Below are 23,723 nucleotides of genomic sequence, written 5' to 3'. Positions count from 1 at the left end.
TGCTCACTCGAGGGCAAACATTTATTTGGTTTAGAAGGCCACGGAGTTTTAAAATGTGAATATATTGGGGCTGCAACAGTGATTTCAATTTGTAGATTTCACCACGGTTGTGCTATCAGGCAGTGTTCAGGTTTATTAATTTTATATGCATTGGAGTCTTTGAAATTGTTGGTTCATGTGTATGGAAATAAATTTTCATGAAATGAACTACAAGCTCTGTTATACAGGACATCTTTAATACTAGAGTAAAATAGCTTTGAAATTACTAGAATGGCAGGTTTCTGCTATAAATTTGTATAGAGGATGGGGAGGGGGGAGGGGAAGAAAGCACAGACGGAGCTAAAAGAAAAGAAGAAGAAAAGAAAGTAGATGTGGAATTGCTGTGCTTTTGGTTATGTTCCCGGAGAAATTCCCCCCGGGGAACCCAGACCTTTCCCCACCCTAGGAAGCTGTGTCAAGGTTGGGGTTATTGGGGTTATATATGCTTATGGGAGGAAGTCAGGTCAGCAAACCAAGCTGAAGCTGAGCTATAAGGAAATGATAAGGGGTCGAAGTAAGGTTGCGATTGTCGGCAGTCTCCTACAAGCATCTGCTTCAGATAATTGGGCTCAGACAGGGGGGAGATAGGATCTCACAGTCACTGGGCTGAAACCAGAGCCCAGAGCCTCCCTCGATGGAACCAGGGGGAGGAGTCCATGCCTGTGTTCCTGGTTCTCCTGGTTCTCGCTGAGATCGCATCGACAGCTGTCTGCCTGGGAATAAGGCCGCCCGGACTGCTCTTCCCTCCGTTGAGTTAATTTCTTCATCTGCCCTGGGCCACAGCTCGATGGGAGATATTTCATAACCGCTTACAGAATGATTCTAGGTCTTCACAAAATCAAAACCCATGCTAAGTACAGGATCCCACGGACTCAGAGAGGAAATGTGGTAAGTTGAACCAGAAGCTTAGATTTAAAAAAAAAAAAAGCATAAAGTTGCACATGATGTTGTTTTACTGGACTGTCAAAGAAGGAAATGAAATTGAAAAGCAAACTCTTTTAATCTAGGCAGAAAAAAGAATTTTATTTACATTTGCCGCGCAATTTTCTGTTCTGTTCCTTTCGTCTACTTTTTTTTCTCTGCCTAAGAATGAATTTTGAATCATCGTTCTGTTATTACTAGAAATCTGACAGTATTTCTAGGTGTGACTGCAGAGTGAGGATAAGAATTCTGCCAGCCATGCTTACAAGTCACTGTCCTGGTTTCACAATCAAAGTGTACCTGGTAATCTGTTTCTGTAGAGTAGCAGGTGTGATTGAGGACATCGTTGGCAATCTCTGATTTTACTTGTTGGAACATGGAGTGAAGACTTTGCAAGTGATTCCAGAACTTTGCATTTTCAAAAGAGTTTGCACGTCTAAAAGCAATTACATATTATTTAATAATTAACACCATGCCCTCCCCTTTGATGACCCAAATGAGATTATTACCAGATTGTCTCGGATTACGGATTCTCAGCAGCAGGAACTGGGCTCGTGCAATTTCCCTGTGTATAATATTCTGGAGTCAGATGCTTGGTAATGACTACGCTTTGAAGTAGGCAACTCAGTTTTTAACTTTTGGGCTCTTAATTTTCAATGTAATGGACTATGAAAATCTCTTTTCTCTTGTTATACTATTTTAGATGTTAAGTTTCCTCCACTGCAAGCTCAGTTATGGAGAGATACCGTGAAGTTCAGAGTCAGGAAGCAGCAGACCCTGCTCACAGCTATACTTGAAAGAGCAGTGTGGAACCTAGAAGCTGTATGCCGTGAGGGACCAGGCCATGCTTACAAGACTGAGTTGACCCTGATTGATTTCCTTAACTTAGTCACCCATGGAGGGGTTTCAGGGACTCTAGGCACCCTCTGGAATGCCCTGTTTGGACATTTTGGGGGTAGGGCAGTTTATGCTACTTACTCAGATGGCCAAAGGAGTCCAGGTTGCCCAGGCTGGAAAAAAAAAAAAGGTAAAAGGGTAAAAGCACATTTCCATGTCTTATTTATTTTTCTGCCTCCAGCAGGTTGAGAAGACAAGGTACATGAGGGCAGCTAAGGCAACATGCAAATGCTGTTTGCCCAGATCCATTTCCTCCCTCCATTCTGCTAACAGAACCCAGATTTTGCTCACAGTGACAGTGTGCCCAGTCCGAGAGGATGATTCATCAAATTTCAAAACCAATCATGACGATCGCATCCTCTTTCACTAGACAATTTCCCAGTCTCCCTCTCAGCGAGTAGTGTTGTGGGCATGTGTTCCATTTCTTGCCAATGAGATGCAAGAGGGAGTCTTCAGGGAAACTTCTAGAGAGTTTTTGCTTTCTTGAGAATGTAGTGGTGGACTCAGTAGTGGCTGTCCCCTCTTTCTGCCTTGAACTTGCACGTGATACTTGGAACCGCAGCAGCCGTCTTGCAGCCATGAGGTGGCATGCATGGGGGTGATGGGTCAATATACAAAGTGGAAAGACAGAAAGAATGAGTTCTTAAAGACATTGGTAAACTGGCAGACCCATCCTGATAGGAACTGTCTCTGAGCTTCCTGTTAGGTAAACAATAGATGTTCTTATGGCTTACTGGAGGGTTTCTGCTACTGACAGCCAAAGGTACTTTAGTGGATATAGTGAATAAGCTCTTTAGCTTAAAATATAGTCAATTGATTCTGTCTTTTCAAAATGTACCAAAAGCATCTAGATGATGTTTTCATTGGATGACACTAACATTATTATGTTAAACATACATGTAGGAAATGTTTGGAAAGAATGAGGAGTGAAAAGAGTGATCCTTTGATTCTTTGAATAGTATTATTTCTGATACAAAGGACAGTGGATTTTACCTTATTTTTGGTTAACAATACTTAAATCAATAAACAGAAATAATTATAGCCAAAGAGATGTAGTTAATTAATGTGATTAATTGATTTTAAGTTTATATGCTTTTCTGCTCCAAACATTACAATTCTGATAAATTTTTGTGCTATTTCATCCCATTGCTTACATACTGATGTAAAACACTAACCCACTAATTAACGATTAGATTTTTGTTTGTTTTATTTACACTCTAATAAAGCCATTTTGACGTATAACTCACTTGGAAAATTTGAGGAAGGAAAAAGCATATTCTCCTCTAGTAAATTTGGTCACATGTATTTCTATGCTATTTATATAAACTTATATATTACTTCATACCTATCTGTATCTGTATATATTTGTGGATTTTTTTTAAAAAAAGCTTTGTCTATAGTACGTCAAAGGCTAAAGGACTGGAGGTTTATCAGTTAGCTTTGGCTGCGTAACAAACTCCTCCAAAACTCAGTGGTTTAAACAGCAATGATGTTACCACTCCTGCGTCTGCAGCTTGGCCGGTCCAGCCTGTGCTTGACTGGGTTTGGCTCCAAGCTGAAGGTTGGATCTGCGTCTGCTCACATTTCTTGGACCGGCGGGCTGGCTGGGACGTGTTTTTCCCATGGCAATGACAGAGTGCCAGATGCTAGAAGGCGAGCCCAAATACACATTTCAAGCCTTTGCTTGTATCACATCCACAAACATGCCATTGGCCAAACTGAGTCACAGGGCCAAACCCAGCATCCACGGTGTAGGAAAGGGACGTGAGCGCTGGTGGGAGGGACTGCACAGTCATGGGGCAAAGGGCACGGCAGGAGGGGGCAGAGGAGATCTGGAAACAATGCCGCCCTGTAAGGGAAGAGAGTTGGTAACAAAGGAACAGCCTCTGATGTTGTTCTGACACAGTTCTTAGAACCCGACAGAACTAAGAATTAAAGGAATTATCTCCGGGGACAGATATGCCCAGCACCCCTAGTGTGGGAGATGCCGTTGCTCCTACTGAACACGACCAGGCTATGCTTACAGGAATGATCTCGGCAGTGCTTTTAAAAAGATCGCCATCCGCCATTGTCGTGCTCATACACCTTTCTACAGCTAGCCTCGTGTTTCTGTGGAAGGAGACAAGTTATTTTCTCATTATTCCTGTCATTGTCACTGTACCGTGGGATTACTGAGAGATTGTATTTACAAGATCCATAACGTGCTAAAGACCCGTATTTCTAAAACAGTAGCTAAAACAAGAGCCGTATTCTTCACACGCATTCTTTTGTTTAAGTCTTCACCGCAACTTCATGCAGTAGCAATTGTTGATGATTTCCATTTCACAGAGAAGGAGATTGAGTCGTGGGCTTAATAACCTCCTAAAGGGCACAGCTCGCAGAGCCAGCCCTTGAACCTGGATAGGTTCAGCTAGTGTCACCTGCGTAACAGGGCGCACACAACTCCTTCCACGTCTCGTGCCCTCGTTCTAGCCCAGTCTGGCATGTGAAGCCGCCGCGGCCAAACTGATACCATGAAATATAATGCTGTGAAATAAAACAAATTATGCATCTGTACTGAATTTTTGTGTGTTGTAATATAGCAAGTCCCCTATCTAAATTGCTTTGAGCACCATATCCTGAGGATTTGGATTGATTGCTAGCATTTTACAAAACAAGTGTGAATTTTTGAATGCTCTGAGCTCTCTCGTTTACTGGAGCCATGATTTTCACTGGCCTCATTGGCTTCTCAAACCAGCGTGGCCTGGGCCAGCCATGCTCACAGTGGACTAGCAGCCTCGTGTTGCTCCCAGGCACCTTCTGCCATCATTCTTGCACAGCAGGTCCAAGCCCCAGTGTCCCTTGCTCCCCTGTGGATCTCTGAGGAGCGTGCAGGTGGCTCTTCAGGTCCCATTGGTGCTTAAAAGCCTTTCATTTTTCATCTCCTTGATTCTCCTTCATGTTCTGCATACTTTTCTGAGGGCTGGCGTTAGCTCAGCACATGGAGCAACATTTGAAGAGAAACTCCAGAAGTCAGGTCCACAAGGAGCCTCTTTCTGGATCTGATTCTGCTGTTCCATTTTCTTTCTTTCTTTCTTTCTTTCTTTCTTTCTTTCTTTCTTTCTTTCTCTTTCTTTCTTTCTCTTTCTTTCTTTCTTTCTTTCTTTCTCTTTCTTTCTTTCTTTCTTTCTTTCTTTCTTTCTTTCTTTCCTTCCTTCCTTCCTTCCTTCCTTCCTTCCTTCCTTCCTTCTTTCTTTCTTCCTTTCTTTCTTCCTGATTTTATTTATTTATTTGAGAGAGAGAGAGAGAGAGCAGTGTGGGGGTGAGGGATAGAGGGAGAGAGAATCCTAAGCAGACTCCCCATTGAGCACGGAGCCTGATGTGGGACTTGATCCCAGGACCCAGAGATCATGACCTGAGCCAAAGGCAGACACTTAAGTGATTGAGCCACCCAGGTACCCATGCTATTCCATTTTCAAACTCATTCTTTATTCATTGATCCATACAAAATGAATCTCTGGACTTTGAAATGATTTAAACAGTCATTTGAGTGGGCATCTTTTTCATTTGTTTTAAGCTATACAAATTCCTTTAAAAAGGGTGTTCTTAAAAAAAATACTTCTGGTATGAACTGGAAATAGTAAAGCACACCCCCCCTTTTTTTAAAAAAGATTTTATTTATTAATTTGACAGAAACAGCCAGCGAGAGAGGGAACACAAGCAGGGGGAGTGGGAGAGGAAGAAGCAGGCTTCCAGAGGAGGAGCCTGATGTGGGACTTGATCCCAGAACGCTGGGATCACGCCCTGAGCCCAAGGCAGACACTTAATGACTGTGCCACCCAGGCACCCCTAAAGCACACCCTTAAACCCAAAAATGTTTTCACATGACCCACAAGCCAACAGTTATTCCTTCAGTGAGTATGTATTTTTGCTTCTTTAGCAAGAGTGGCATAATTTCAGGGGTGCTTTGGGGACGGCTAATGGAAATGGGAGAGTGGTCAAGTCCCCTAGGAGTGTGAGATTCAAATTAATTTTATTTATTTAATTTTTTAAAAGATTTTATTTTTAAGTAATCGCTACACCCAAGGCAGGGCTTGACCTCACAACCCCGAGATCAAGCGTCACACGCTCTACCGACTGAGCCAGCCAGGCACCCTTCAGATGATTTTTCTAACTGAGATGGCACAGCACTGACCAATCGGAATGGACACTGGTCCCAAACAGCCCCCGTGGCTGTGGCGGGGACTCAGTAGCAGACCGGGCAGCTTCCTTCTGCACCAGCCCCACCATCCCACCTGGCTCCAGACTCCTCTGAGGTGCTTTTGTAAATGGAACCTACTCTCCAGAGGAAAAGGTTTGTCACCATTTAGATTAGAGATGTGGCTTCTGAAAGCCATTTCAAAAAGCAATTTGAGCAGTGGCTGGAATAAATGATTCCTTCTTGAAGTGGACTGACTGCTGGTTGAGAGCATAGAAATTCTGGCATATTTATTCAAGGATTGTATCATTATTTTGTCGTACTTCCTGGTGACTGGTATACTTCGTTGTGACTTCCAAGAAGTGACTATCATTTTGACGACATGTCACGTCAGGTGACAGATATCTGACTTCTTTGGAGAAACATAAGCCTAGAGAGCAAAGGAGATTATGGTTAGATTAGAGCAGGAGGTATAGAACGAACACGTTATGAAAGAGAGGCAAACTTGGAAAGAGAAACCAGCTATCCCAGTCTGACAAGTGGTGGTAATGGGACAACCTGTGCTGTTTGTGTTCAGTATGTAGCTTCTGAGATCGCTGGTGTACAGAGGAGAAGCGAGAGCCCCAGAACCGAGCTAGGAAAGGCCCAGCTCTGGCCCAGTGCTCCTTCTGCACTCCAGCCTTGCAGTATTCTTTTCGGAGTGGATTTGCAAATAAGTTCTCTGAAAACAGAGCCAAGTAAAGGAGACATGGGAAATGTAGGGTCGGCTCTGGAGTTTGTGAATATAAGAGAGTCATTCCACCAAGGAGACTACATTTCTTTGTAGCAACTTTCAAATCTTTACCTAAAATGGAAATGTAAAAATGCTATTTATCCTAAAATGCCCACTAACAAGGGGACAAGTTGAATATTTATAGCATGTCTGTAATATAGAATATTAATCAGGCATTGAAAGTTATGTTTTCAGCAAAGCAATGCTATGTATTTTTCTGTACATATGTATATCATATGTAAAATGTCTAAAACCCACATGGGAACGACAAATACCACATTCAAAAAAACGTGTTACTTCTGGATAGAGAGAAGGGAACGTGGGGTTGAGGAGCATGCAAATGGAGTTTATTAATCTGTAATGTTTTTCTCTTCAGCTGGGTGGTGGGTCCATGGGTGTTCACCGTATGAATTTCTATATTTTGGTATGCTTGAATTATTTCATAATTTAAAAGGTCATGTTTTCAAACTCTAATCACGTGATACTGTCATGATAAAATAGTAAATGAGAAGTATATACACAATATGATCTCAATTTTGTTTTAAAATAATATATATACATATTCACGTATATCTGTGTCCGTACACACACATATACGAATAGAAGAAAGTACAAGAACTATCTCTGGTGATTTTTATCTTCTTAATTATATTTTTACATTATCTGAATGTTTTATAATCATATATCTTTTATCATCTAAGAAGTGGTATTTTAAAATACTAAATTCATAAGGTCTCTGACAACGAAGAAGTGAATTGTACAGTTACACTTTTTACTTTTATTTAAACAAAAAAATTTTTAAAGATTTTATTTATTTATTTGAGCAAGAGAGCATGAGCAGGGGGAGCAACAGAGGGAGAGGGAGAAGCAGACTCCCCACTGAGCAGGGAGTGTGATGTGGGGCTGGGTCCCAGGACCCTGGGATCATGACCTGAGCCGAAGGCAGCTGCTTAACTGACTGTGCCCCAATAGTTTCCCTTTTTAAAGTTATATAAGTCTGGACACCTGGCTGGTGTAGTTGGAAGAGTCGGCAACTCTTGATCTTGGGGTTGTGAGTTTGAGCTCCATATTGGGTGTAGAGATGACTTAAAAATAAGATCTTAGGGGCACCTGGGTGGCTCAATCGGTTAAGCGTCTGCCTTTGGCTCAGGTCATGATCCCGGGGTCCTGAGATCGAGCCCCACATCATGCTCCCTGCTCAGTGGGGAGCCTGCTTCTCCCTCTCCCTCTGCCTGCCACTCCCACTGCTTGTGCTCTTTCTCGCTATCTCTCTCTTTCTCTCTCAAATAAATAAATAAATAAATAAATAAATAAATAAATAAAATCTTTAAAAAAAATGATGTAAGTAATACCCGAATGCATTCTTACTGCAGAGTTAGGCCAGCCACAATGCCCCGGAGCTGTGTTTGGCTCCCTCCCCTTGGTTCTGCCAGGTGCTCCTGCCCGGAGGTGACAGCTCTATGCACATTCTTCCAGTCCCTTTCTGTGCATTTTTCTTTGTGTGCATACGTGCATAGATGTGACCATACCACACATACTGTTGCAGAATTTACCTCTTTCGTTTTATACTGCTTCTTGGGAGATTTAAAAAAATATATATTTTATTTATTTATTTAGGGAGAGAGATCGCACCCGTGTGCGTGTAGGAGCAGGCGGGAGGGGCAAAGAGACAGAGGGGGCAGGGAAGGGAGAGAATCTCAAGCAGACTCCGTGCTGAGCAGAGCCCCAGGCTAGGCTCCATCTCAAGACCCTGAGATCCTGACCTGAGCTGAAACCAAGAGTCCAGCACTCAGCTGACTGAGCCACTCAGGTGCCCTTTGGGAGATTTGTAAATATCAGTGTATGTTGCTTTACTTCATGTTTTTAATTCAAAAAGTTTTAAAATAAATTTTATCTAATTCACTTAATCTCATTCATTTCAATAGTGGCACAGTATTTATAATATATATATATCTATATATATATCTATATACCTATATATACTTTATATATATATAGACATATATATATAGATATATATAAAAGCTGTATCAGCATTCGTTTAACTATATCCTTAATGATGGATATTAAGCTGTTCGCTAATTTTTTTCTATCACACACAGTGTTTCGGTGACTAGCCTTATCTTTATGTGCGTGCACAAGAATGTTCGTGGGAGAGATTCCTACATGGAGTCTCTAGGTCAGAGGGCCCACACATATTCAATAAGGAGAAAAACTGCCACACCGCCTTCCTAACAGGTTTGTCACTCAACACTCCCGACAGATGTGAGTCCGGTTTCCTGAAATTCTTGTACTTCACTAGCATTGTATTTTGAAAAATACAAGTCTATCAAGAACGTTTGATTGATTTCTTGAATGAGCGTGTATTCCTTTTATAATAAGAAAACAAAGTTTTAAAATTAAATCAGGGCGCCTGGCTGGCTTAGTTAGGAGAGCGTGTGACTCTTGATCTTGGGGTTGTGAGTTCAAGCCCCATGTTGGGCGTAGAGATTAGTTAAAAAAAAAAATCTTAAAAAAATTAAATCAAAAAGTTGCTTTTCAAGACTAGAAGCAAATGCACAAAATGGTGAAAGTGGGTCTCTTTGGAAGATAAACAATGGGCAGTTTTCATTTCTTTAATAATGTGAAGCAAAAAAAAACCCAAAAACAAACAAAACAGAAACAGTTAATTAGGGCAAGAATGTTAACATTCAAACATAAATGTTACAGAAAACGATACAAAGAGAGAGTGAGCGAGAGAGAGCTCCTGGATAGAATAGTTCACTATTCTATAGAATTGGTTTGTTTATACTGCAAAGCAGTGCTAGTGGGACATTTGGTACACAAAACCAGGTCACTGGAATAGACAGTAGAGTGGATTCTTTAAAAAAAAATATTATTAAAGCACATATAATTATTATGCTTCGGAAGTAGTAATGGCTTAACACCTTAGGAAAAAATTTAGTAATCTCATTTTCTGCTAGAATCCGGTCTACGTTAAAAGGACCTTGTCTTACAAAATAATATAATTTATGAGAAATACTAAAATTATGGGTGAAATGAATGTCTTTTTACTGAGAAGTTTCTGCCAGTGTGCATCGACTGTTATATAGTATTTTCTTTTGCATTTATAACATATAAAGTATTGAGTGATCATTCTTTTTTTTTTTTTTTTTTTAAAGATTTTTTTATTTATTTATTCGACAGAGATAGAGACAGCCAGCGAGAGCGGGAACACAAGCAGGGGGAGTGGGAGAGGAAGAAGCAGGCTCATAGCGGAAGAGCCTGATGTGGGGCTCGATCCTGTAACGCTGGGATCACGCCCTGAGCTGAAGGCAGACGCTTAACCGCTGTGCCACCCAGGCACCCCTGAGTGATCATTCTTTTAAGATTATCCTAGGATAATCTTGGTATGAAAGTGTTCAAAAAGTGACTTATAAGGTCCATTTCCAGTGCAGTGGTCTTTTTTTTTTTTTTTTAGGATTTTATTTATTTATTTGAGAGAGAGCACAGCAGGGGGAGTGGCAGAGGGAGAGGAGAAGCAGGCTCCCCACTGAGCAAGAAGCCTGATGTGGGGCTCAATCGCAGGACGCTGGGATCATGACCTGAGCCAGAAGGCAGAAGCTTAACTGACTGAGCCACCCAGGCACCCCTCTGTTGCAAGGTTCTAAGCTTAGGGATTGTTTTGCAACATTTTTTCCATTTCACAGGTGAGATGGGTGTGACAACTGTCTAACATGAAGTGGAGCAGCTCTATCACTGATATATTGTCCTTAGTTTAAAATGGCTGCTTTTTAAATCTGGTTCCCGACTGACGTTTTATCACTGCTACGGTTTTTGTTCCCAAAAGATTATACACCACGTTGATAAATTTCATCAGTGGGAAAATATTTTCTCCTCAAGTTAGGAATGAATTTCTGCAGTTGGAAACATTCCTTATATTAAAAATATTGAATTGGAACACGCTCTTCTTCTAATGGTAGGAACGAGGCTTTAGTCCCCAGTCAGAATGCAGCAAGTGTTTGCAGTTGCAAAGCTACATGACAACAGATTGTCCTGCAACTTGTCTAAAACCAGAGTTACAAAAGAAGGAAGGAATTGTCTTGCTTGTCCGTCCACCCTGGTGTCCGGTGCTGGTGAAGGGCAGCGGCCCCCTGCCCACTGGTCCACAGGTGCGGGAGGACACAGGGTGGTAGCGGGAACCTTTCAGCTCAGACTCACGATGGACGTTCCAGAGTACGAGGAGGGCACCACCCTGGGCTTGGAACAGCAAGAAACCAGGTTTAGGATCTTGTTAAGGGAGAGATGTATTATCTGGAGAGTGAGAGCTCACCCACCCCAGACTCAGGAATTCCTGTCAGAAACCTCGTTGAACCTAGTCCCGAGTTCAGGGTCCTGATCACACACACTGCTTCTGAGATCTGGACGGTGATGACTCTAGAAGACAGAGAATGAACCTCTTAGCTGCCCCCTCCCACCCCCTTCCCACCCTCACCCCAGTCATAGGAAGGGGCTGCTGAATCCATCCAGTTCACTCTGCCCTTGGGAGTGGGTCTGGCTGGCCTCATTGCTGACCCGGCCAACTTCTCACCTTGGCGTTGATCGCTCTGTTCCTCTGCTATAAGCCCCATGCCCCTTCTGTGCTTTCTTTCCTCCCTTCCTTGCTTTCTGATTGTTTTTTTTTTTAAGATTTTAAAAAATTTATTTATTTAAGAGAGAGAGAGGGAGAGGAGAAGCAGGGGGAGAGAGAAAAGCAGACTGTGCCGAATGTGGGGCCCAACCTTACGACCCTGAGATCATGACCTGAGCCCAAACTAAGAGTCGGATGCTTAACCGACTGAGCCACCCAGGCGCCCCTCTTCTTGCTGTCTTGAGAAATGCTTCTCTGTATTGTCCCCCTCCCCCACCTGTGTTCTTGATCTGGTACACAGGGTGAGGACCAAAGCAAGTGTTAAGTCAATGTCTTTTGAATGAATAAATGATCATGTACGGCTCAGACTTTGAAACGTTTATGCCAACATTTTAAATAAACTCTTTTATGTTTATCTAATTATACCGTATTTGGGGGGTAATGAGTTCCTTAAGCTTGTTACTTACCAAATGAAGTGATTCTTAGTTGTTTTCGATATACATTGTAGAGAATGCGAGCAGGGCTTTTTAATGGAAACATCTTGGGATTCATTGAAAACAAGCAAACCTGGATTCACTTTATCCAGATCGCATGTGTTTTCAGAGAATTTGAACTCCTGATTCGCTTTGCAACCTTTGTGTCTTCAGCCTGAAGAGTACAGTTCCGTTGTCTGTCTGTATTTGGCTGAGTCTCCTCTCTTTTCCTCACCAGGCTCCGCCTCCCTCTCACCCTCTCTTAATCCTTGCAGGTGCAGTGATGAAAATGCTCACAGCATTTCCTTCTGTGGACACCTCGGAGTTTTTTGGTTTTGCTTTTAAGGATTTGTGTGTGTGTGTGTGTGTGTGTGTGTGTGTGTGTGTGTGTGTTTGCCTTTGTGAGCAGCCCTAAACAAAATTCCATACTGCCTAACAGAATATTTCATATAGCCAAGAGATAATAAAATATACCACCAAATTAGGGGAAACTATATAGAAAAGATTCTGTATTTCTTTAGCTACTGGGTCAGATCTATGAAGAGGAGACATAGATACAGGGGATTTTAGAAAAAAAATATTTCATATAGCTCATTCACTCATTCTTTTATTCACTGATTCGCTAATTAATCCAGCCCTTGATTCAGCTGGTTGTTATCAAGCACATCCCGTGTACAAGACCCAGCATTGAGTACAGCGAGTATACAGAGACGAATGTAACAGGTCCCCTGTCGTTAATAAGTAGAACATTATCTGGAATTGAACTAGTATGTAACTGGTAGTGAGATATCTGAACCGCCTAAAACAAGGATAAAGAGTTTTGTGATAAGAGTGTATGTTCTTGAGTTATGCAAAGATGTCTCTGAACTGATTTTCCTCTCAGAAATTATATTAGGTTTTGCTTTGAAGTTTGATGGTAAGACAAATACTGTTTTGTTGCCTTTTGGGCCCTAAGACCTCATTTTCAAACAACTGCCTTTCCAGATGCCTTTCCTGAGGCTTTCATCGATGGCTCAGAGGTCTCCTTTTAATGCATGGAGGGTTTATTTTATCCTTAAATTTTATCCCTAAATAAGCTGTCTTAAATTTTCCTTATGAACAAATATTTTTTTTCCGGAAGTAGGATCCTTTGGTAGAAAAGATGTCTAAACAAGTTCTCCTAGCTTCACTCCTCTGAGTGATCACCCTTTCTTTTTTAAAGAAATAAAGGGATTTATATAGAATTTATATATTCTAAAATTCTTGCTTTTAAACTTGTGCTAGCCAGTGGTTTTTAGTGTATTTACAGAGTTGTACAACCATCCCCCTAATCTAACTTTAGAACATCTTTATCATCCCCCCAGAATCTTGTACAATTTAGTGGTCACTCCTCCTTCCTCTCTCCTCCCCCTCCAGCCCAAGGGGATGGCTGGTTTACTCTCTGTGTCTATAGATTCGCACCTTCTAGACATTTCACATAACTGGCACCATACAATGTGTGGCCTTTTCTGTCTACCTCCTTTCCCTTACCATGATGTTTTGAGGCTCATGCATGTTGTAGCATGTATTAAAACTGCATTCCTGTTCGTTGCTGAGTAATATTTGATTGTACGCATATATCACATTTTGTTTATTCGTTCATCAGTTGATGGACATTTGGTGGTTTTCACTTTTTGGCTTGTTTTCACTATTCAACATTGTGACTATTGCTACTACAAATGTTCATGTACAAGTTTGTGTTGATATGTTTTCATTTCTCTTGGATATTTTCCTAGGAGTGTAACTGCTGGTTCCTATGGGGACTCCGCCCAACATTTTCCATGACCCCCAGATTGTTTTCCATGGAGGCTATGCCATTTGACTCTTCACCAGTAATGTTCCAATTTCTCTACATCCTTGAGAACACTTGTTATTATCTGTCTTTTTGATTATAGCCATCCTAGAGGGCAAGAGGTGGTTTCGATTTGCATTTCCTTAATGACTAATGATGGTAATATTCACATATCTTCTTTGGAGAAATGTCTGTTCAAATTCTTTACCCATTCTAATGGAATATTTATCTTTTTAATGTTGAGTTGTTGGAGTCCTTTACATATTCTGGATATATCTCTTCTTTCTTGATGAACTATTTTCCTTTTTTTTTTTTTTAAGATTATTTTATTTGAGGGGCGCCTGGGTGGCACAGCGGTTAAGCATCTGCCTTCGGCTCAGGGCGTGATCCCGGCATTATGGGATCGAGCCCCCACATCAGGCTCCTCCGCTATGAGCCTGCTTCTTCCTCTCCCACTCCTCCTGCTTGTGTTCCCTCTCTCGCTGGCTGTCTCTATCTCTGTCAAATAAATAAATAAAATCTTTAAAAAAAAAAGATTATTTTATTTGAGATAGCGAGAGAGAGAGAGAGAGAGAGAGAGAGTGAGTGAGCATGAGCAGGGGGAAGGAGCAGAGGGAAAGCAAGAAGCAGATTCCCTGCTGAACAGGGAGCCCTATGAAGGGCTCAATCCCATGACCTTGAGATCATGATCTGAGTGGAAGGCAGACGCTCAGACTGAGCCGCCTAGGTGCCCCTTGATGAGCTATTTTCTGGTGGCTTTCAGGACATTACACTCTGGTTTTTTCCTTCTTCATTGTTTGCCTGCTTCAGTCTTCTTTGCTGGTTCTTTCTCTTCTCCTGGATATATATATATATATATATGTATTTTAAACTTACTGTTGAAGCACAACATTGAAATAGAAATGGCATAAATGAGTTTTCATAAGGGGAATGAACCTGTTTAACCAGCACCCCAGAAATGGTCCTCCTGTTCTCTCTGGTCTCTACCTTAACCAAGGAAAACCAATTTTCTGACTTCTAACATCATAGATAAGTTTGCCTGTTAAGGAACCGTAAATAAATGAAATCATGATACATATTCTTTCTTGTCTAATTTCTTTCGCTCAACGTTATGTTGATCAGATGTATTCATAGTGTTATATGTAGCTGTGGACTGTTCATTTGCCTTATTGGAGGACATCCCATTATGTGAATTTACTACAATTTATTCATCCTACTGTTGATAGGCATTTGGATAGTTTCCAGTTTGTGGCCATTAGGAAGAGTGCTCTTAAGAACATCTGGGTATGTGTCTTTTGGTAAATATGTGCACATACCTACCTATGTCCATAGACACGTACGGGCTAGATTTATACTTAGGACAATTGCCAGGCTATAGAGTATTCAGTATTTGTTCAAGTTTATCTGTTTTCAATCTTCTAAAGTGGTTGTACCAATTTTTACTCCTTCTTGGAGGACGTAATCCAGATGACGTGACTGTAGTTGACTTGAGGGCTGGACCAGGCAGTTGGAGGCTCCTCTATCCCTCCCCTGTCCTTGGAATTGACTCTCCACCCATTGTTTCCACAGTGAGAGCTGCTCTGAGGACGCAGCCTTGAGAGAGTAGGGTGTTGTGAAGACCATCTAGACAGCATGGGTGTTCAACCCCTTGAAGGCTTCTATAGAAGCTTTTCAGATTCTGGCGAGTGGATGCAGCGATCTATTGCTGCTCAAGACGAGCCTCGTATGTAAATTCCCTAGTTTCTTAGACTTGCCACCCACCAATCAGGACTGGTCTGCTTTTTTCTTTGGTTTCTCCCTACCCTCTGAATACAGGGCCCAGTTTGCCAGCCAGCTCTCCTATTAGCAGTGTAGTAAGCATTTTGGTCAATCCACGTCTTTGCCAACACTTGATATCTTCTGTATTTTTTTGTTTTAGCCCTTCTAGTAGGCATGTAGTGGTATTTATTACATTACAGTTTTATTTGCATTTCTTGGATAACTAGTGAAATTTAGTACCTTTTTATATGTTTATTGGACTTCTGTGTATCTACTCTTTTAGGGTGCCCATTTGAGGTGTTGTGTTGGTGTTTTTTTGTCATTTCCTAATATTTTGGCTTTTTTAGAAGTCGTTGTATGGAAGCTCTTTATATGATGACCATTCTTTTGTCAGATGGAGTTCAGTGGGTTTCTTCTAATCTTTGGCCTGCCTTTTCAGTATTCCCTGGTGTCTTTTGAAGAATAGAAGTTCCTAATTTTAAGTTACTTCAATGTATCATTTTTTCCCCTTCTGGTGAATACTTCTTGTGTCTTGTTCAAGAACTTTTTGCCTACTCCAAGATCATAAAGATGTTTCTCTGTGTTTTCGTACACATTTAGGTCAGTAACCCATCTGGTGTGAGGTAGAGGCCAAGATTTCCCCCGAAATGACACCTAGCACTGAGTACTGCGAAGACTGTCCTTTCCCCACCGCACTGCCAGCTCACCTCTGCCATAAATCAGGTAACTATACACATATGGCTCTGTTGCTGGACTGTCTGCCATTGCCCTGTTTGTCCATATTTGTGCCAGTATCACGGTCTTAATTACTATCACTTTAAAAAACTTGGTTTGATATCTGGTAGCGCTGCCTTCCGTCTTCATTCTTTAAGATTGTCTTGGCTCTTCTTGGCCTTTTGTGTTTCACGTATAATTTAGAATCAGCTTGTCAATTTACACACACACGCACATACACGCACACATGCACCCGTAAATCCTGCTGGGATTTTGATTGGCATTGTGTTGAATCGATGCATCTTTAAATCATAAAAATGACATTCTCTCCACTTACTTGTCTCCTTTTAGTTTTCCTCAGTATTGTTTTATAATATTCAGTATACAGGTCTTGCACATTCATTTTTCATCAGATTCATTACTAGGTATTTGATGGCTTTCAAAAGGCAAATGATTTCCCATTAAAAAAATATTTTATTGGGGTGCCTGGGTGGCACAGCGGTTAAGCGTCTGCCTTCGGCTCAGGGCGTGATCCCGGCGTTATGGAATCAAGCCCCACATCAGGCTCCTCTGCTATGAGCCTGCTTCTTCCTCTCCCACTCCCCCTGCTTGTGTTCCCTCTCTCACTGGCTGTCTCTATCTCTGTCAAATAAATAAATAAAATCTTAAAAAATATATATTTTATTTATTTGAGAGAGAGAGAGCAGGAGCTGGGGGGGGGTAGGGTGCAGAGGGAAAGGGAGAAAGAGAATCCCAAGGAGACTTCCCGCTGAGCAAGGAGCCCAACTTGGGGCTTGATCCCAGGACCCTGGGATCATGACGTGAGCTGAAGGTGGACGCTTAACAGACTGAGCCACCCAGCACCCCTCTAAATGATTTCACTTTAAATGTTGAATTTCCGTTTTGCTTATTACTGGCATGTAGGAATTGATTTTTGTAAACTAGCTTTGTATCCAGTGACCTTGCTAACCTTATAATTAATTAAACTTTATATACTTAATCTTGTTATAATCGTTAAATCTGTTATAATCTATTCATTTGACTTGATCAAATTTCTCTTTAAAAGTCTCGAAATGGTAACATCTTGATCAATTTAGCTGAGTTTGTGTTCAGAAAAGTAAGTAGCACAATATGTCTGGAATTCAGGGTGGTGGAAGTATGAGGTAAAACCGATATGACCCCTTATTTCATCCAGAGGAAGAAATGAGACATGGAGAGAGAGAGATGGAGAGAAAGAGGGAGAAAGAGGTGAGTGTAATTTCAGAAGTGACAGTCCATCACTCCTCTGGCCGCATTCTATTGGTTGGAGGCGGATCATGGTCCCGCCCACACTCAGTGGGAGGGGATTGCACAGGGTGTGAGTATCAGGAGGCAGTGATAATTGGGAGTGTTTTTGAGGCTGCTTATCACACCTTCCTTTGACTTTTTGGAGGTGACTTTTTCCACCTTATTCTTAAAAGGGCCAGGCTAATTCAAATCATGATCAAATTATCTTACAAAAAAAAATTTTTTTTTTTTTAATTAAGATTTCTCTGGGGGCACCTGGGTGGCTCAGTCATTGTCTGCCTTGGGCTCAGGTCATGATCCCAGGGTCCTGGGATCGAGCCCGGAATCGTACTCCCTGCTCAGTGGGAAGTCTGCTTCTCCCTCTCCCACCCCCCCTGTTTGTGTTCCCGCTCTCTTTCTGTCAAATAAATAAAATCTTAAAAAAAAAAAAAGAAAAGAAAAAAAAAGAAAGAAAAGATTTCTCTGTATGCCACATCTTCCCCCGCCCAGCCTGAGCTGTTTTCCAGCCTGCAGTGTAATGCCGCTGTTGTGCTTTAGGAGAGGTCCTCTCTCCTCAGACCGTCAACTGACACTCTGTTGATGAGCTCACATCTCTTACGCAAATTTATATCCCATGGCTTTCCATTTGTTCTCCGAAAACTCTTATATTTTTCACTTTTGCTCTGTCCTCTATATGCCTAAAACCAAAGTCATCAGTTTTTTTTTTAAATCTTTGTTAGGACTGATACATTATTTTAAGACCCAAAAGAATGAATTGATATAAATGCAATGTCATGATATAATTTTTCATGCTAACGAACTGTGTCCCCATTCTCAGTTACCAATTCTCAGTCACCAATGGGTGTCTGTTGCAGTCACATGTAAACTTCTACCCAGTCTCCCCATGTACCTGCCTTGTGTCCACATACTCTCCTGTTCATGCTCCTGGCAAAGGCAAATCCTCCACGCAGGCTCTAGGACCCACCCCTCTTCACCTGTTCAAGGTCTGGAGTCCACCCCTTCTAACACACTCAGGGATGCTGCTCCAGCAATATTCTTTCTTTCCTGAATCATCAATTTTCCCATCTCCACTGGATCTTTCATCAGAATACCAAAATGGTATGTTCCTTTTCTTAAAGATCTTAAGAATTTTCTCGATTCCACTCACTCTTCCAGCTGTATTTTCTCTCCTTTTCTTTTAGCACAACCCTTGACAGCTGTGGAGTAACTGCTGTCTCCAGTCTTCTCTCGTTCACGCTGGAATCCCCTCCAACTATCCACTGGAACTTTCATCAAGGTCACCATGACCTCCAGATCCCATCACCCAAGAGTCAAGTCTCAGATAACGACCTTGACCTGTTAGCAGCATGTTACCCATGCTGTTCCTTGAAACACTATTTCCTTTGACTTCCAGGATACCCTCTGTCGTGCTTTCACTGGTTACTCCCTCTGTCTTCATGGTCTCCTTTTCATGTAGGTGTACCGTGAACTTCTTTTCTATCTACACGCATCTCCTTGGTTTTAAATGCTGTTTATAAGCTGATGATTCCTAAACTGATGTTCCTAGTCATGACCTGTTTTCTAACTCCACACTTGTATAATGGAGAGACTTCTTTGTACCAGAAATGGTCTAAAGATGGCTTCAAAGTGAAAAGTCAGCTACCTACTCCCTCCCAAGAACAGTCTGGGAGCTGACTGGCCTGGCGCACCTTGGGCTTGGGACACTCCAGAACAATTGTTTAAACAAGCCTATCAGAACCTTTCTGCATTTGGAGCCCTAAGCCCCTTTTCTTCTCTCCCCCTTTATTAAGCAGGTTATATAAACCTTTACCTCTGGCTCTTCAGGGAGTTACTCTCTCTACAGAAACTCCTGCATGCTTAATAAACTTTTCTCTTGGTAACCTGTTGTCAGTTAATTTGCAGGGTCTGATAACTAGGGTCTAAATTGTTCTAGGAAAAGTTTTCCTCCCAACAAAAACTTACCAGCTACTTTGACAGAGGACTTTACTACCTCCATTTTGACCTCAAACTTCCTAATTAAGTTCTTCTTTCCAGCTTATCTCTTATCCTTGGGGCAAAGCATCCCCTCATGGGAACTGAAAATACCCCCTCTAGCCCCTGAGCCAGCAAGACCCCCACCCCGTGATTGACCCCAAGACAATAATGACCTGACCTTTCCTGCCCACGTGCCTATACTCACTGACCTTTTTCCCATATTCTCCTTATATACACTCAGAAGTATTTTCAGCACTTTGGAGACAGTCTTTGAGACATCAGTCCAATCACTGTCTTCCCGGTGCTGGCTGACGTAGGAAAGATGTTAGGGTTCGAAGCCGACGGCTGAGAAAGAATTCTTGAGACATCTTTGGTGCAAAAAGGTGATTTTATTAAGGCATGGGGACAGGACCTGTGGGCAGAAAGAGCACACTGTGCTCGTGAGGAGTGGCCCATTGTATATTTTCAAGTTGAGAGGGGGTTAGGGATTCTCTAAGGCATTTTGGAAGCTGAGAGAGCTAGCTATTGTTGGGAAAAGGTCATTTATTACCATCTAATAAAACCTTAGTCAAAGACTTCAGATGTGTATCAGTGGGCCATATGCTTGGGGGATGATGGCCAGTACGTATCTTGGGGGGTTTAGAGATAAATGAAATTTCCAAAGGAATTTTTTTTTTTTTTTTTGGTTAATGTAGACTTATGGAATCCTGGGGTCGGGCTAAGTTTGCCTTTTGCCCTTAGCAAAGTATTAACATTGAGGCAGTTGAGTCCCTAGAGGCTGAAGGTAGTAAGGAAATTAAATAATTTTCTTTCTGCCTTTGTTTCCCAATATCACTGACATCACTGAAATAAATTCCTTTCTCATTTCTCCACTGCTCCTCTCTCTGCCTTTGGATTTTGTCAGTGGCGAGTGGCAGAACCTGGTCGGTTGGGGACCCCTCGAGCCAGACGCTGGCACACCCCTGTGCCTGGCGGCTACAACTTGACATCTCTACTTGGTTCAAAGTAGGGATCTCAAACTCACTATGTCCCAAACCAAACTCTGATCTCCAAACCTCCATCCCCTATCCCCTCTTGCTCCTACTGCCCCCCCCGCCCCGCGCACAGTGTCCAACTCAATTATGACTCGCTTGTTTTCAACCTCTTTTTTGCATCCTATAACCCATCTGGCAGCAAATCCTATTGCCTAGTCATTAAAAATGTAGCCAGAATCTTACGTTTTCCTACTGGTTCCATTGTTCCTACTCAGGTTTCCAGCCACGGTCACTTCTTGCCTGCATTGTGACACTAGACTCGTAACTCCTCTGGTCTGGTCCCTGCCCTGCTTCACTTTTGGCTACTCTCCACACAGCAGCTGGAATGATCTTGCTTTAAAGACTCAAATCACCTTTCCGCTCAACATCCTCTCTGTTAAGTAAAAAGTAAAGTCCTAACAATGGCCCACCAGGCCCTAAAAGGTCTGTCTGTGCCCCTCATCTCTTCGGCCTCCTCTCCTGCTCCCTCTCCCTTCCAGGTCATGAGGCAGGCTCGGAGAGGTCTTCCTGACCAAGCTATTTTAAAATTGTTGCATTTGTACTCAATTCCCTCCCTTCATCTTATTTTTTTCTCCATATTATTTACCACCACATCATATGCCCTGTCATTTACTTTGTTTTTGTTTGTTTGCTTCTCTTCACTAGAATGTCAGCTTCACCGAGGCAGGAATTTTTGTTTTGCTCACATTGTATTCCTGGACCCAGAACGGTGTCTTTCAACTAATAAGCCCTCCATAAATACTCGTTGAATGCTGAGTGAATAACTGAGATGTGTGGGAAGTAAATCCCATTCATGGGGTTGAAAGGAATGCTCTGTGATGCTAATAGCCTTAACTTTGCACTTGACCTTCTCCTGTTCCCCCAGGAAAAAACCGCGAGGATAAATTGTGCACCCGCAGTTTTGGCCCTGGGAGTATAACCTCGACTAAGGTAGAGGTCCATCCTCTTCAGAGCTTAACTCCCCATTTTTGGTTTCTTCCTGCAACTGAAATAGTGCATGTCTGTCTGGAACAGAGGACGAAATGACCCGCCAGTACTAGCACAGCTGTAATCGAAGCATCTTTACAGAAATGAAAAAGCTTGGTGACTCTCATCCTTCACGTTCACCTCTTGCTCAGCCTGGCTTTCTCCTTTTTTAGGCCCCATGGTGACTAGCATTCACCCTCCGTCCCATGCACACACATATTTTCTTGCTTTCCCTGCTTGGAATCTTCAGAAAATTATTCTTAGTATTGAAAACAAAATACTCCTTCCCAACTTTCCTGTATTTGTCAATATACAAAATAGACTTGCAGCACACTGTATGCCCTCCATATAGAATGAAATCCTTTGACAATATTTTTAAATGATCCCTTTCTCCTGCCATCACTGTGACCTAAAATGTCTTGCTTAACTGAATAATGCTTAGCACTGAAGATAATATTGTGATCCATTGGCGTCCCTACTTCCTGCCCCAACTCAGCCTGCATATTCTATTTAGCTTAAATATGTATCATATTATAAACATATTTAATACAGCCCCACTTAACTCTCTAACCTGCTCTTACTCTCCCAGTTGGAGCTCTTGGCTTTTATTCTGCGAGTATATGTATGTTCATTCCCATCTCCAGTGCCCTCATTGCCTCCTCAATCTAGACCTTATGCTTTCTTCAGGGTTCAACTAAAATTTCCTTTTCTGAGATTTCTTTTTGGTGGGGTGGGGGGGGAGGGGTGGTGGTGATGGGAGCATCTTGATTCAACATCATTCCTTGATTCTAAATGCCCTAGCAATTCATAGGACAGTTCGCACATGCTGGATGTGTTTATGTAAGGCTTTGATTTGCTTTCTGATAACCTGTTAATGTAATTTTCTTGACTTTTCTTTCAATAATGCCCACATTGTTTTACTAAAGTACAGGTAAAACTAATAACTTGATAAGCAATTTAGGGATAAGTAGTTAACTTTTGAGGTTTAAATTGCTGTTTAAAAAAACAATTGTAAATTGCTGGTCTAGATGGGAGACTTTTACCTTGGAATATGTATATGTTGGTGACTGTTGGGTGTTTGTTAGACGGAATTTTTACATTCTAGTTACATCTCAGATGCATAACTTATGTGTTCACAATTATGCTTTCATTTGGGCACATGATTATTTTTCTCTGTGGCTTCCCTCCACATGTTAATTCTAACACTGAATTGGTTCAGAATGTGAGGAATAGGATGGTGATTTAGCAAAGGTGGGAAAATGATGGGTTAAATAATCAAATGAAGAATTATAGTCATTAAAAAGTCTTTGTCAATTAAAAAATATAACACGATTTCTTTTGCTTTTAACTCAACAGTTCATAGCTGACCCTGTCTGAACTCTCAATACGGAATCCCAGTTCATGAGTGATTATTTTGCCCTATAACAGCATCCTACTAAAAATAAAGTCGGACTAATCTTAACTTCATTGACAGATAAAGCCAAAGGGGAGATTGTGTCCTAAACAGAATATTCCCAATTTCTCTGGGTTGGGGCAGGTTTACTCCAAGATCACCTTTTATTTTATTATTTTATTCTTTTTTAAATGGAAGACTTTTTTTTTTTTTTTTTAAGATTTTATTTGACAGAGAGAGAAAGAGCAAGCACAAGCAGGGTGAGCAGCAGAGGAAGAGAAGCAGGCTCCCTGCAGGGCAGGGAGCCCAACGAGATCACCTTTTAGTAACTGAAAAATGTTGCAGTTATCCTAACATTTTTCCAGAGGCATTAGCATTAGGCAAGTGAACCACACTCATCCTTGATAAATGAATTTTCACGTTGACACGTGCACGGGAAGGGTCTGAACAAGGCGTCTTGAATGAGCCATCTGAAATAACCGGAACGTCGCTCTCGCCCAGGTCTCTAAGGCGATGGGCACTGCGGGCTCCACCAGCCAACGTCCCGCGGGCCGTGGGGGATCAAATGGACAGGAGTCGCGGGGAGGACGCTCGGCTACGGCGGCGCGCCGGCCCCACCGGAGCGCTGGAGGATCGGGGCTCCTCGCCCGAGTGCAACGCCTCCCGCGCGCCCGCCAGCCCGCCGGCCCCGGCTCCGCGCGCGGGGAAAAGAGCGCGGCAGTTGAAACCGTTACCACCCCGAGTTTTGAACTGGTTCAAACTTGGCTTTCGGCCCCGCCCCGCCTCTTCGGCCCGGGAACTCCGACGCGGCGGTTCCCGCCAAGCGCCGCGAGCGCGCCGTCCCGCCCTCCGGCCGGTTCCCGCCACCCCACCCAGCCTGCTCCCCGCCCGCCGCCCGG

At 42.3% G+C, this 23,723-nt stretch overlaps 1 long non-coding RNA gene across 1 annotated transcript; it reads left to right on the top strand.

Moving 5' to 3' along the window:
- Positions 1 to 702: 702 nt before the first annotated feature.
- Positions 703 to 23,488, top strand: LOC117795248. The gene is made up of 4 exons (XR_004619132.1): positions 703 to 927; positions 16,057 to 16,179; positions 21,331 to 21,395; positions 22,788 to 23,488. It is a non-coding gene; the product is annotated as an uncharacterized LOC117795248 (long non-coding RNA).
- The last annotated feature ends 235 nt before the right edge of the window (positions 23,489 to 23,723 follow it).

The sequence above is a fragment of the Ailuropoda melanoleuca genome, chromosome 1 (genome assembly GCF_002007445.2).
Source record: "Ailuropoda melanoleuca isolate Jingjing chromosome 1, ASM200744v2, whole genome shotgun sequence".
NCBI classification, from domain to species: Eukaryota; Metazoa; Chordata; class Mammalia; order Carnivora; family Ursidae; genus Ailuropoda; species Ailuropoda melanoleuca.
The sequence above is the reverse complement of the archived record's forward strand: the minus strand, read 5'-3'. Positions and strand labels throughout refer to the sequence as shown.